The following is a 13,552-nucleotide window of genomic DNA, read 5'->3' as shown; positions in this document are numbered from 1 at the left end:
CTTGGGGCAACCCGCCCTACAGGTGAGAACTCTGGGAGTGTTGCTGCTCTCCTGTGTCTTCTCCCTGTTCCTTTGTGATTGTCACAGTCCAAGTGGGTTCTGGGATTCAGTGACAGGGAGACTGAGGGGCTGTGACTTCCCTGGCAGGATAGAGGCACCCAGCATGTATATAAGCAATATGGCGCCTGCTGTCTCAGCTTGGGTCGGGGGAAGTAACCCTATGGGGGCCCACGGCCTGCTGCTCTGTTCCCAGGAAGCTGTCAGTTTGCTGATGGCAGCCGTGTCTGGATTCAGGGTAGAAGGGCTCTCTGACAGATTGGGAGCTGGGAGACTGCCACAGGTATGAGGGGAGGAAAAGTAAACACTCCCACCGTGTTAGTCTGTTTTGTGTTGCTATAAAAGAATACCTGAGGCTGGGTCATTTGTAAAGAGAAGAGGTTTATTTGGCTCAGGGTTCTGCAGGCTGTACAAGAAGCATCGTGCCAGCATCTGCTCCTAGCGAGGGCTTCAGGGAGCTTCCAATCAAGGCGGAAGGTGAAGGACGAGCAGGTGCATCACATGATGAGAGAAGGAGTAAAAAGAGGGAGGAGGGGAGTCAGGCCTTCCTTATTAAATAAACAACCAGCTCTTCTGTGAACTAATGAAGCGAGAGTTCACTTGTTATTGTAGGGAGGGCACCAGGCTATTCATGAGGGATCTGTCCCCATGACCCACCAGGCCTGGGCTCCAACACTGAGGATCAAATTTCAGCATGAGGTTTGGAAGGCCAAACCATATGGCCCACCTACCCTTTCCACAGGACTCTGAACCCTTCAGAGGTTGGTCTCTGCTCAAGTCTTGCTCCTTCCTGTTCGGCTTTGCAACTTCTTCCCATGGGGTCTCCAGCAAGGGTAAGTTATGGTGCTTTTCCCTTAGTATTTCACCTGAGTCTGCTTTTTCACCTGAAACTTTTTCTTCTTTTTGGGACAATCTGGCAACTGATGTCTCTAGTCGGCTATCTTGCCCCCTTCCCCTGTTTTTTTAATTTTTAAATTTTTTTTGTTTTAAAAAAGTTTAAATTAATACATAATAATTGTACATATTAAATATTTATGGGGTACATAGTGATGTTGTGATACATATAATGTCCATAGATCAAGGTAATTAGCATATCCATCATCTCAAACATTTATCATTTCTTTGTGGTGGGAACATTCAATGTTCTCCTTCTAACTATTTGAAAATGTATGGCACACTATTGTTAACTCTAGCTATGATGGTTAATTTTATGTGTCAACTTGAGCAAGCCACAGGATGCCAAGATTAAACATTGTTTCTGAGTGTGTCTGTGAGGGTGTTTTGGATGAGATTGGCAATTTGAATTGGTGGACTCAGCAAAGTAGGTTGCCCTGCCCAACATAGTTGGGCATCATAAAAGCTGTTGAGGACCTGAATAGAATATTAATGAAAGGTAGAGAGGACGAATTAGCCCCCTTTTGTCCTGCCTCACTGCTTGAGCTGGGACAGGTATCTCATCTCCTCCGGAGGTCTGGGATTTACAGCATCAGCTCCTTTGGTTCTCCTGCATCTCCAGCTGGCAGATAGCAGACCATGGTGCTTCTCACCTTCCATAATTGTGTATAAGCTCCCCCTGTCTCTTTCTCTCTCTCTGTCTGTCTCATCTATCTAACATCTATATCTATCTATCTATCTCTATCTATCATCTATCTATCTATCTATCTATCTATCATCTATCTATCTATCTATCTATCTATCTATCTATCTATCTATCTATCATCTCTCTGTATATATAACTATTGGTTCTGTTTCTGGAGAACCCTGATTAATACAGTGGTGGAAATAAAGATTAACCAGGCACAGACCCTACCTTCAATAGAAGGTAAGGCACGAGTGTACAAAACTCTGATAAGAGGCATATGCTGATAATAAGATGCTTTGGATCCCAGAGTAAAGAAAGTCCACCCAGCCCAAGCCTTCCAGAAACACAGGGATGCCCCTTGCAGGTGACCTTCCAGAATCTGTGCCTTTGCTATTGTTCTTCTGTCCTTGTAGTACCGAAAGTTAACTTATTTTTCCAAGTCATGACACCTCCAGATATGCTCTCTTTCCAGCGCAAAAAGGAAGAAACATGTCGTCCATTGGTTCAAAAGAACTTCAGTGCCTGGTGCGGTAGCTGACTCCTGTAATCCTAACACTGTGGGAGGCTGAGGTGGGAGGATTGCTTGAGGCCAGGAGTTTGAGATCAGCCTGATCAAGAGCAAGACCCTGCCTCTACTAAAAATAGAAAAATGAGCCGGGCATCATGGCAAGCACCTGTAGTCCCAGCTACTCAGGAGGCTGAGGCAGGAGGATTGCTTGAGCCCAGGAGTTAGAGGTTGCAATGAGCTATGATGACGCCACTGTACTCTAGCCAGGGCAACCAAGTGAGACTCTGTCTCAAAACAAAACAACAACAACAAAACACAAAAGACTTCCAGAAAACTGGATGTCTAAGAAATATTAATAGTTGTCCACAGACCACATATCTGAATTCTAATAAGTGTAAAGTTCTGGTATATCCTCATCCTCCTGAGATGACTCACACTGTCAAGGACTCTCTCTCCACCATCAGCATCTCAAATAGGTAAATAACATTAGCCCTGAAGGGCTAAACGAGGCAAAGAGGTGTCTGAAAAAGGTCAAAGTGGACCTGGGAGTGCATCTGTGGTAGGGAACGACAGGTTTCGCTCAGTGGCATTGCTAGCTGCTTGGAGCCAGGTGGTGTGGGGTGACTGGGTGTATGCACTGATGTCTTAGCATCAACTAAGTCACCCCTTTTCTCCTTCAAAGCAGCTCCCCCAAGTCACTGCGCAGCTTTTCCATATGAGTGGATCCCTGGGAAACGGCCTAGATTATGAGGATGGAGCACTCTGGGAACCCCACCCCAAAATGTTTATGGTTGTGTTCTCATTAAACATTTGTTTTACCTTTGTGGTTGATGGGTAATTTAGTCTCCAGGCAGGGCAGGGCTCCCTATGGGATGTCTGATTCCTGGTGTTGAGTAGATTTAAGGTTTAAAGCCTGCAGCAGCTGGAGGTCCAAAGGGGATTACACAATTCACTTCTCCCACAGAACAGTACCTGTAGCAAATGCTCAATAAAGATTTGTTAGAGGAATGGACAGATTCTCAGGTAAAAGACAAATCAAATTCCAAAGAAATATCCTAAGTTTCAAGTTCGATACGACATACTGCGCAAAGGCAGCCAATAAATTACTCATAGAACAAATCACAGGTGACTGAAATATGGGGTAGTAATTTCTGTAGGCTCAAGTGGTTTATGCAGTCCTCAGCATCCCTCGATGGAATTATAGCCCCATAATTCAAACAGCTCCTGTTTCCTTGACATACATAGACCATGGATCTGAATCCCAAATCCTGCCCATGGTTGGCACTATGCTTTTCTTCACCCCTGCACTGTTTCACTACTCAATAAATTCTTTTGTTGGAGCCTCTAGTGTTAGGTACCTTCACCTTTTTCTTTGTGTTATGTTGTTTCTATGTAGTAACTGGAATTTAACTTATTAATGAGACTGTATACATTAACACCCTGTGAGCGGCTTTCTTCTGGGGTTTTGAAAGTTTGTTCCTTTTAGCTATCAGTTTTTGCATCCCGTGTGAAGCAGAGTGAGGTTAGTGGTGCATTCTTTGCTTAGGTGCTAGCATGTATGGCTTTAGTCTGATCTCTGTACACAAAGACAGAGGGAGAAATTCTTGGTAAGTAGGAGATAAATCATCTTCTTTTCCTTTTTCCTCCTCTGTTTCAACTCTTTCCTGGTATTGAGAATTTGAATTCATAGTAATATGCTATTTTTTTTAGCTCTTTTTCCTATGCTGTCTTATATATATAAAAGCAGACATGTTAGGTACAATTATAATGCAATCTATTGTATTTTTAAGTAACTGCCCCTGCAAAGTCACTGTGTGGGGCTCATTGTTTTTCCCTGATGTTGGATGAAATTTCAGGCAAACCTGATTATTTATCTGCTCACTCTTAGACAATGAAAAACTGAGGATCTCCTAGTACCTCAAAACAGTTGCAATTCTGTTAGCAATACATTCGTCCTGTCAAGTGTAATAATCAAAACTCTGAATTGCATTCAACACTGAAGCTGCTCCCCTGCTTTGCTTAAGTCTCCATCAGAAGAGGGGCATGGTACATTTATTTTCTTTCCACTGTCAACTTCTACCTCCCACCTCTAACCCACCCCATGCCTGCATTAGCTAGCCACCGATTCTGATCCTTTGAGAACAGAGGGAGGGAGAGGCGTTTAGAAGAAATGTTTAACTCTCCTGCCACCAGAATGGTTGCAGACATTTGCAGACGTTTAAAGATGATTCTCTTGTGGATGCTTTCACGGGCCCTTTGGAGACTTCCTGTTACTGGGGATCTATCACCTGGCAGCTCCCATGATGCAGCCAAATGCATCTCCTCTAGCGGACCCCTTATGACTCTGTTGTTGCCCCTTGGTTAAAATTCTAACACTCTTCCAAAAGTCCTCTTGGGCAAAGTCTCTAAGATGCTGCTATTATGTCTGGTTTTCTTTAAGCTAAAATGTAGACTTATCCAGCCAAATGGAGAACTCTCCACCAAGCCTCACTGACTAAGCCTGAGGTGACTGGAAACCTCCCCAGGCCTCACCCACTTCCGCTAGACTTGCTTGTGTTGTCTGAGACCTCACTGAGGAGCGTGGGATCAGCTGGTGCCGATTGTCTTGGGACCTCAGTTGAAGGTAAAGGCATAATCTCAATTTTATATCCTATATAATGAGCACATATATGTGAAAGAGAACCACACAATTTTCTAGGTGGGCTTGGTGGTCATTAGTCTGTAGCAAGCCACGGATGGCCAGGACTCTGGCATCTATTCTTGGGCTCCATGCAGGAGGCCCCGTCATAAGGGCTCTGCTCCAAGCATCCCCACCTATTATGTTCCTTCTCATGAGATCCTATGTCTGTCTTTGCTGCTGCCAAATACAGAAAATTCTTTGTTGTTCCAACTAACTGGTTAATCTAGTCCTGTATTGTTTCTCTGAAGTGAGATTCTGAGGTGCTCAGAGGATCCCCTTAGCATGTGGGAATACTTGCAAATGTCCTTTTCTTTTAATAATCAGAAATGAAACTAACATTCATATCTAAAAGTCAATCACTCAATTAATCAACAGAATTTTATGACTCACCTTATGTTCTGTTCCATGTTAGTGATTTGGAGGGACTAAATAAGATCATTTTAAACATATGAGAATATTAAAATACGTATATGTGAAAAGATATCTGGCCAGTGGGCTTAGGGGACTGTCAAGGGGCCTGGCTTGGAAATAGACTAGTAGGTCAATTTCCTTATGGAAAGTAAGTGGAATTTGTTGGGAAAGATTAGTTATTGAAGTTTCACATCTAGGCCAGGTGTGGTGGCTCATGCCTATAATCCAAGCACTTTGGGAGACCAAGGCAGGAGGACTGCTTGAGGCCAGGAGTTCAAGACCCTGTCTCTATAAAAAAATAGAAAAATCAGCTGGGTGTGGTGGCACACACCTGTAGTTCTGCTGAGGCAGGAGGATCACTTGAGCTCCGGAGATTGAGGTTGCTGTGAGCTAAGATGACCCCACTGCACTCCAGCCTAGGTAGCAGAGAGAGACCCTGTCTCAAGAAAAATAAAAATGCTATTGCTGGATGGAATGGTATTTCTATTTTTCGCTCTTTGAGGTATCTCCAAATTCTTTTCCACAGAGGTTGCACTAATTTGCAGTCCCACCAGCAGCGTAAGAGTGCTCCTATCTCTCCACATCCTCGCCAGCATTTGTTGTTTGGGGATTCTTTTGACAGAGGCCAATCTCACTGGGGTTAGGTGATATTCATTGTGGTTTCGATTTGCATTTCTCTAATGATTAGAGATGTTGAGCATTTTTTTTATATGTTTGCTGGCCATTATTCTGTCTTCTTTTGAAAAGTTTCTGTTCATGTCCTTTGCCCATTTATTGATGGGGTTGTTTGATTTTTTTTCTTGTTGATTTTTTTAAGTTCTAGATAGATTCTGGTTATCAGCCCTTTATCAGATGTGTAGAGAGCAAATAAATGCCTCAATGTTTGTGGCAGCACAATTCACCTGTGCAAGGATGTGGAAACAACCCAAGTGCCTGTTGATTCATGAGTGGATTATTAAAATTTGGTATATGTATACAATGGAATATTACTCAATTATAAGAAATGACAGTGATCTAGCACCTCTTATATTTTCCTGGATTGAGCTTGAGCCCATTATGCACAGTGAGGTATCACAAGATCGCAGGAATAGCCACGTACTCGCCATCAAATTGGCACTAACTGATCAACACTATGATGCTCACACGGTAGTAATATTCTCCAGGGATTAGGGGGTTGGGGGGGTAAACTCATAACTAATGGACACGGTGAGCATTGTAGAGGGCAAGGGCAAGCCTCTAATCCTCACTTGGGTGAGGCAAAGACATAAAATGTAACCAAAATGTTTGTACCCTCATAATATCCTGAAATAAAAAGTCATTAACCTGTACATCTAAGATTACCACACCTTGTGCAATATATGAATGTTATCCCTTGATTTAAAAATATTTTTAAAAGCTATAATAATTAAGACATATACTTTTGCTGCCCAGATAGACAAATTGGCCAAAAAACAGATTAAAGAGTCAAAACAGTAAAAAAAAGTTTCATATCTAATGCCAAAACTGAAGGGTAAATTTTTCAGAGATTTATTCCCAAATTATGATTCAGGGAAGTTATCTGTTCTCCATCCAGACAGATGACTTGCTCAAAATCGTGCCATATTCTTGGTCGACTTCCTGTCTTGGCTTGTGGGGTTTCCATCCTGTCTGCTTATCTATATGCATGCTATGCAGTGTGGCCATATCAAATTTATCCTTCTCCAAGAAGTCTTCTAGCCCTCAGAAACAGTCCCTTCTCCTTAACTTCTGGGGCAATTATTGTTCATCTGTTCTCTTAGCAACTAGCATGTGCCTGTATCCTTTTCTATTAGTCTCTTCTTGTATACCATATCCCACTTTTGAGATTAAAAACTTCTAGAAAATACACCTGAGTTTTTGCATTTTTAAAAACTTTCCTTGTATGACTCAGTAATAAAATGTTGTTCATTGTGGGGACAGTGGCAATAGAAGGGAAGAGACAAATGCATAAGTGATTTCAAAGGAAGATTTCCATGGAACTTTTTTAATTACTGACTTATCTAAATCCTTCTTGTACTTATTTTTATTTTTATGGTGTTCAAACTGTTGAGATAATAGGTTCCATATAAATCCATACTTCTGTGCAAAGAAGTTCTTCCTTTTATTTGTCCTTAATTGCCCTTTATACTGATGATCCTATTTAAAGCATAAGGTCTATATGCCTTTTAAAGGTTAGGGCACTGTTTAGCCAGACGCCCAAATATTTATATACTGAGACCTACATGAGTGTTGTCTGATTAATACCTGTCTTCTTGGGAAAGCTGTGAATAATGTCAACATGAACTACATTATTCTTGCTAAAAATTCATCCATTTAGTTTAACTTGCATGTAACGACACCTGAAAGTCAGGAGCTGTTTGCTGAGCGCTGTTGCAATACTGTTGTAGCTCATTCATAACGAATGGCAATGAAGTACCTTCAGCATACCAAATGGGAACATCAGCATAAATGGGAAATTTAGGGGCTTCTGGAAACCTTTAATATGTGATGAATATAAAGGGAAAATGCAATGAGTCTCAGAGAAATCCTTGTTTGGAGAAAAAAGATTCCTTTAGTAATAAAATTGAATTGGGAGTTAAAACTATGGTATTAACCATATGCTTTACATTAATGCCAGTTGAAATTTATCAAAATAGCTGAACAATAAAGAAGGCGAGGATGGGGCTATTAAACAGATCCAGGGAGAACTGGGGAAAGGCTGAACTTCACTATTTTCTTTTGACCTTCTCTCTCTCCTTTTTTTGATTCCTTCCTTTCCCTCTGCGTTTTCCCTCTTGAAAACTATTTACCCTGGTATTTGATCAGTTTTTCCTCTAACTGCAGACTCCTTTCTCCCCTCCCTCTCCTTCTTCCTCTTTCCTGCTGTCTGTGAGTCCACCCTTCCTCCACCTCCAATATTCTGTTCCCTCTCTGTTGTAAGTTACAGAATTCTGCAATGCAAGGGGCCTTGAACTATCTGATTAGTTTTCTCTTCTTCTAAGTGAAGCTGAAAAGCCCGAAAGAAATGAACTTACTTGCTCTGGTCCCCCAGACAGTGAGCGAAGGGACTGGATGTCATCTGTGTCATTTGTTCATCTAGTGCAGAAGTACTTTCTAAATATCCTGAAATAGACTGTTGGAGAATGTTTCCAGGGAGGAGAGCCCACTTCTTGGCTAGGTGTATTATCATATTACTGGAGCATTCTGAAAGCAAGCTACTCTCTAGATTCAATTCTGCCTCCCTGTCATTTTCTTCCACTGATCCTGCTTCTGTTCTCCAGAGTTAGAATGAAGACGGTCTTTCATATGCTTGCTCTTCAAATATGTGATGAAACAATTAGACTCTCTTAAGCCTCTCCTCTCCTAAGCCAAACACCCCCAGTTCTGTTAATCGTTCCTTGTGTCACAGGGTTTACACATCTCTCATTACCTTATAGCACTCCCCAGGATGATCTCTGGCCAGTGTCATCCTTGTAGGGTGACAATAGACTTAGGCACAATACTTCAGATAATATTTAATCTACACAAACTGCAGAATCATTATTACCTATTGTGATCTGAGGATTTTATCAATTTCTTAGTGCTCATTGTGTTGTGCTAATCAAGTATTGGCTTGTCCTGAGATTTGGCTCAGCTGAAATTGTCAGTTATCTTCCATTTAAACTGCCAAGAAGCCAGATCTTTCTAGTTCCTCTTATTTGATTATGTAGATGATTGTAACATTAATTTAGGTCTTTATAGGTACTCCTATAAAATTTGGTCATTTTGGTCTTGTACTATTTCCCCAGCAATCTAGGCTCTTTCTGGATTGTTGGTTTCACCCAGATTCCTCTACTTCACAGTGTACTGACAGCTTCCTATTGGTGAACAGCCAACTTTGATCAATGTGTAAATTTATTTTGGCTGTAATTAAGTATCCATACTGTTACAGGGATATCTGCCAGATAAAATATTAAGTGACAGAGTCACGTGCTGCAGAGTGGAATGGAGTGCACCTTGTCTTGCATCAGTTAAGATTCATTTGATTGCAAGCAATAGGAGTCAATTGGAAGAACTCTGTTGTAGCTCACAGAGCTAAAGGAAAGAATGGGATGATAAAACCTCACAAGGAGTGATTCAGTGCTAAGTGTTCATGATGTTTTCTAGAGATACGTGACTCCCAGTCTCTGGGTCTTTCCATTCTACTTTTCAAAATTCTTAGCAAAAGAATCTGATTGCTCCAACTTTAGCGGCATTGAGGTCCTTGGAACTGCCTTGATTTTTGCCCTTCCCACTGTTGTTCGTCATCGTCCCACTGTTGTTCGTCATCGTCCCACTATGCTTTGGGTCATGTAGTAAGAAGTGCACAGTTTTGTTCCATAAACACAGAACCCCTGGGACCCAGCTCCTGTGCCCTAGACTCCTCAGTGAAGGGAACATGTTATAAGCTAGCTATCCCCAATGATTCCCGGTAAAGGCATAGCATAGTATAAAGAAAATGACAAAGGAAGAAAGTGCTTTTACTGGAGTATATGAGAATATAGCCTCATTGTATATAAGATTGAAAGGTCAGGGCAGTAAGAGATTTTCTCCGACAGCTACACAGTGCTAGAGAGCAACTGAGGGAACAGTGAGAGGTTTAAAGACGCTGCAAAATTTGGTTATACTGTAGGAGGTGATCTTTAACCTGGGTCTTAAAGGATGAGTAGATCACATGTAGTGGGGGTGAGACGGCCCAGGGAGATCAATAGGAGTGATGGTATTGGGGGCTGACCTCATTTGTTCATTCATTCATCAAATATTTATTAGGTGTTTACCATGTACCAGTCATCATTCCAGGTGCTAGGGAAACCTTGGTGAATAAGATAAAGTTCTGCTCTGATGGAGGTGTATTTTAGTGTGTGTATATGGGCGCAATAGATAAGGAAACAAACAAGAAAGATAATGTCAGATAATGACAAGTGTTATAAAGAACACAGAAGGAGTTAGTGAGAAGGAGAAGCAGTGGGGCCGGTGCACTGTCCGGGGAAGCCTCTCTGAGAAGACGACGTTTGAGCTGAGTCCTCAACGTCTCAGGAGACAGCCAGATCAATAGACTCTGGGGGCGAGTAACATTTGACTTGATTAGTATAATTTTGAGTCTTTTAGTACCTTTAAATGCCCCCAGTTTAACAGCGGTTCCCAACCTTTTGACACTAGGGACCCGTTTCATGGAAGGCAGTTTTTCCATGGAAGTGGGGGGCGCTCAGCTCATCAGGCGCTGGATTCTCACGGGGAGCGCGGAACCTGGATCCCTCCCACGCACAGTTTGCAGCGGGGCAGTGGGGTTCCTGCTCCGATGAGGATCTGATGCCACCAGCTAATTGATGGGGGGGCGGGGGGGGGGGTCGGGCGCTGATGCCAGCGATGAGGAGCGTTTGTGGGTGCAGCTGGGGCTTTGCTCGCTTGCCTCCTGCTGTGAGGCCCGGTTCCTGGTGGGCCGCAGACTGGTTCCGATCCGTGTCACCGGGGTTGGGGACCGCAGTTCTAGTATTTGAAAGTTAATCATAAACAGCAAGGCTGAGAGCTCAGCCCTAGGTAGATTGCTACTGAGTGTGAATCTTGACTTGGCTGCAAGAATCTGGTGGCTTGCCTGAGGCAACAGCTCTTGGAATTATCCAGCTTGATATGTATGAGTTGGGGGTAGAATAAGCAGAGATTTAGGTTCAGTTTCCTGAAACTTCATTATGAAGAGGGGAGAGTTCTGATTCTCTAATTTCACCAACCCTGTGTTGCCCATCATTCTTGCATAGGTCCTAGAAAGACTCAGAGCTCACCAGACCCAAATCCTCATTTGATAAATGAGAAAACGGAGAGGTTTAGTGACTTACCTTAGATCACACAGCTAATTAGGGAAGAGCCAGGATTTGACTCCAGGCTTCCCATTCCCTAGTTCAATTTTCTTTCTTTCAGATCATTCTGACCCTGAAGAGGTTTTTTGGAGGTATTTTTTGAGAGCTATATTTGCTAGTAGGGTAGAATCAAAGCTCACATTTATTTTAAAAAATAATAGTTTCCCCAATTTCTAAATAATATTGATAAAAGATAAAATATTTTATAATAAAATATATTATATATTAGTAACATATATTATTAAGAATGATTGACAAGTAATAAATATTTTATAAAAAAATAAACATCTATGGAATTACTCACAAGAGACCAATGAACCTTATTATTGTGTGGTGGGAGAAAGTAGATCATGAAAAGCTGCAAAGAGGAGGTGATATTTAACCTAGGTCTTAAAGGATGAGTCAGTAGCTCACAGGTAGAGGGGGTGAGAAGTAAGGGGAGGCATCCCAGGGAGACAGTAGGAGTGATGGTATTGGGGGCCATGAATTGAGGATATTTGGAGGAAGAAGCCAGAGAGGAGAGTAACATGGCAGATGGGACCAAGCTGTAAAGAGCTTTGTTTGCCTTGCCAGAGATTTTCAACAATATCCTGTTTGAGAGTACTTTCTGTGATCTTAGAAATGTTCAATATTTGCACTGTCCCATATGGTAGCCGCACATAGCTAGTGAGCATTTGAAACGTGACTAGTGCAATGAAGGGACTTTAATTTTACTGCATAAGAATATAAATTTAAATAGACAAACATAGCTCGTGGCTACCATATTGGGCAATGCAGCTCTAGAATATGGGGCTATGTGAGTTTCCAGGTAGGTGAGTGATACAATCAGGTATGTGTTTAATGAGTTCTCCACTTGAGGAATCATTAATGTGAAGCCATAGCTATGCAATGCTAGGACAGTCAATCAAATAAGAAAGAAATAAATTCACTGATCGATTTCTGCATAGGCCAACCCTAGAATGAAAACAATGGTGATATTGTGATGAAGGATGCTCATAGAACAGCATTTTCTATTGGGATGCCCATGAGATCAGAATGAATGCTACTTTAAAACCACTACTCCAGTAATAATATTAGTAGCCTTTGTATTGTGATATAGCAATAAAAAGATACTAGCAAATAAAATACTATTTTATTAAGATTCCCTTCTTCTTAGATTATTAGAACATGCTGTTGCATTTCTGTAAGATTTTTGAACTTTCATGTACATACCGAGAATGTAATAATTAAAAAAAGATCCATTCAGGTTCATTTATCTGTCACTAGTTAAGTTGCAAATGATGTGGCAGCTAACAGGGAAATCTTAAATCTTTCATTAGCACAGGGTGATCTCTAGAGGAACTGCAATTTCAACACACACTTTGGACATATTCCAAGCTAAAGAGGATATCTTTGAACATTCCTAAAAACAAAAACAATTCTTTTAGATCCTTGTGGGCTGAAAGTCCTGCTTGGCCTATTAGGGACAGGGCTGTGGCGGGAAGCACAGCATCTGCTCCCAGCTCAGGCTATGTTTACTGTGGATTTGCCTCCCCTCTGCTCCCTGGAGACTGGTTTGGTTTCACAGTTGATCTGATCCAAGATTTCATCGTGAGTCTGAGCCCCTGAGCCCCACAATTCTAGAGAAGAGGTAACTCTCAGTGTTGGTCTTGGAACACCTCATCTTTCTAGCTCTCTTCCATCTCCCACACCCCTGGCTGACCCTGGCTTAGACCAGGAGCCCAAATCCAGATTTGCATCATAGGAAAATTATAAGCACTATGACAAGTCAGACTTTTTGTTGCTTCTCCTTCACATTTTCCTCCACGGCTAAGGATACAACTCAGACTTCCCTTGAATACCTCAAACCCAGGCCAGAACTAGACTGAGTTCAGGCACATGCAGGATGGGTGGGAGCTGATGGAGGTGGAGGTGCTGATTTTCCAGGTCCTTTGCAGAGGTGAGCAGCGCTTTTGGGCACCATGTGTATTTCCCCCTTTGACATGTCTCTGGTCTCTGTAACTGGCAAAGCAGGATGCCAAAGCATCCACAAGAGGGCAGCAAATGATTTCCATTCTGGTTTTCTTTTTAAAAAATCATTTTGCTTCTCTTCCACAGAGCTTCTGTTTAGTCAAGAAATAAAAATTTGATGTTGATGGGAGGAATGGGACCTGGGTTTCATTTCCCTGTGTATCCTCATTAGTACAGCTTCTCGCTGGAGTGTGGCAAGTCCTGGCTGGTGGTCTCCCGGCCAAGGCACAAGGGATGGGAAGGCCTGTGGGGGTGGCACCTTTCTGTCCCCTCAGCTCTTGAAGTCAGGGTTTATGTCCGAGGAAAAGAACACCACAGCCCTGCATTTAGTAGAGTATTTGTATATTTTCTTATTTCAATGCCCCTTGTTTGTCAGGATCCCTGGGATTGTGCCTCTGACCAAATTATCAGATGCTGATCAATTGTCAATGCACCTG

The sequence above is a fragment of the Lemur catta genome, chromosome 2 (genome assembly GCF_020740605.2).
Source record: "Lemur catta isolate mLemCat1 chromosome 2, mLemCat1.pri, whole genome shotgun sequence".
Taxonomy (NCBI): Eukaryota; Metazoa; Chordata; class Mammalia; order Primates; family Lemuridae; genus Lemur; species Lemur catta.
This window is presented reverse-complemented; position numbering follows the sequence as displayed.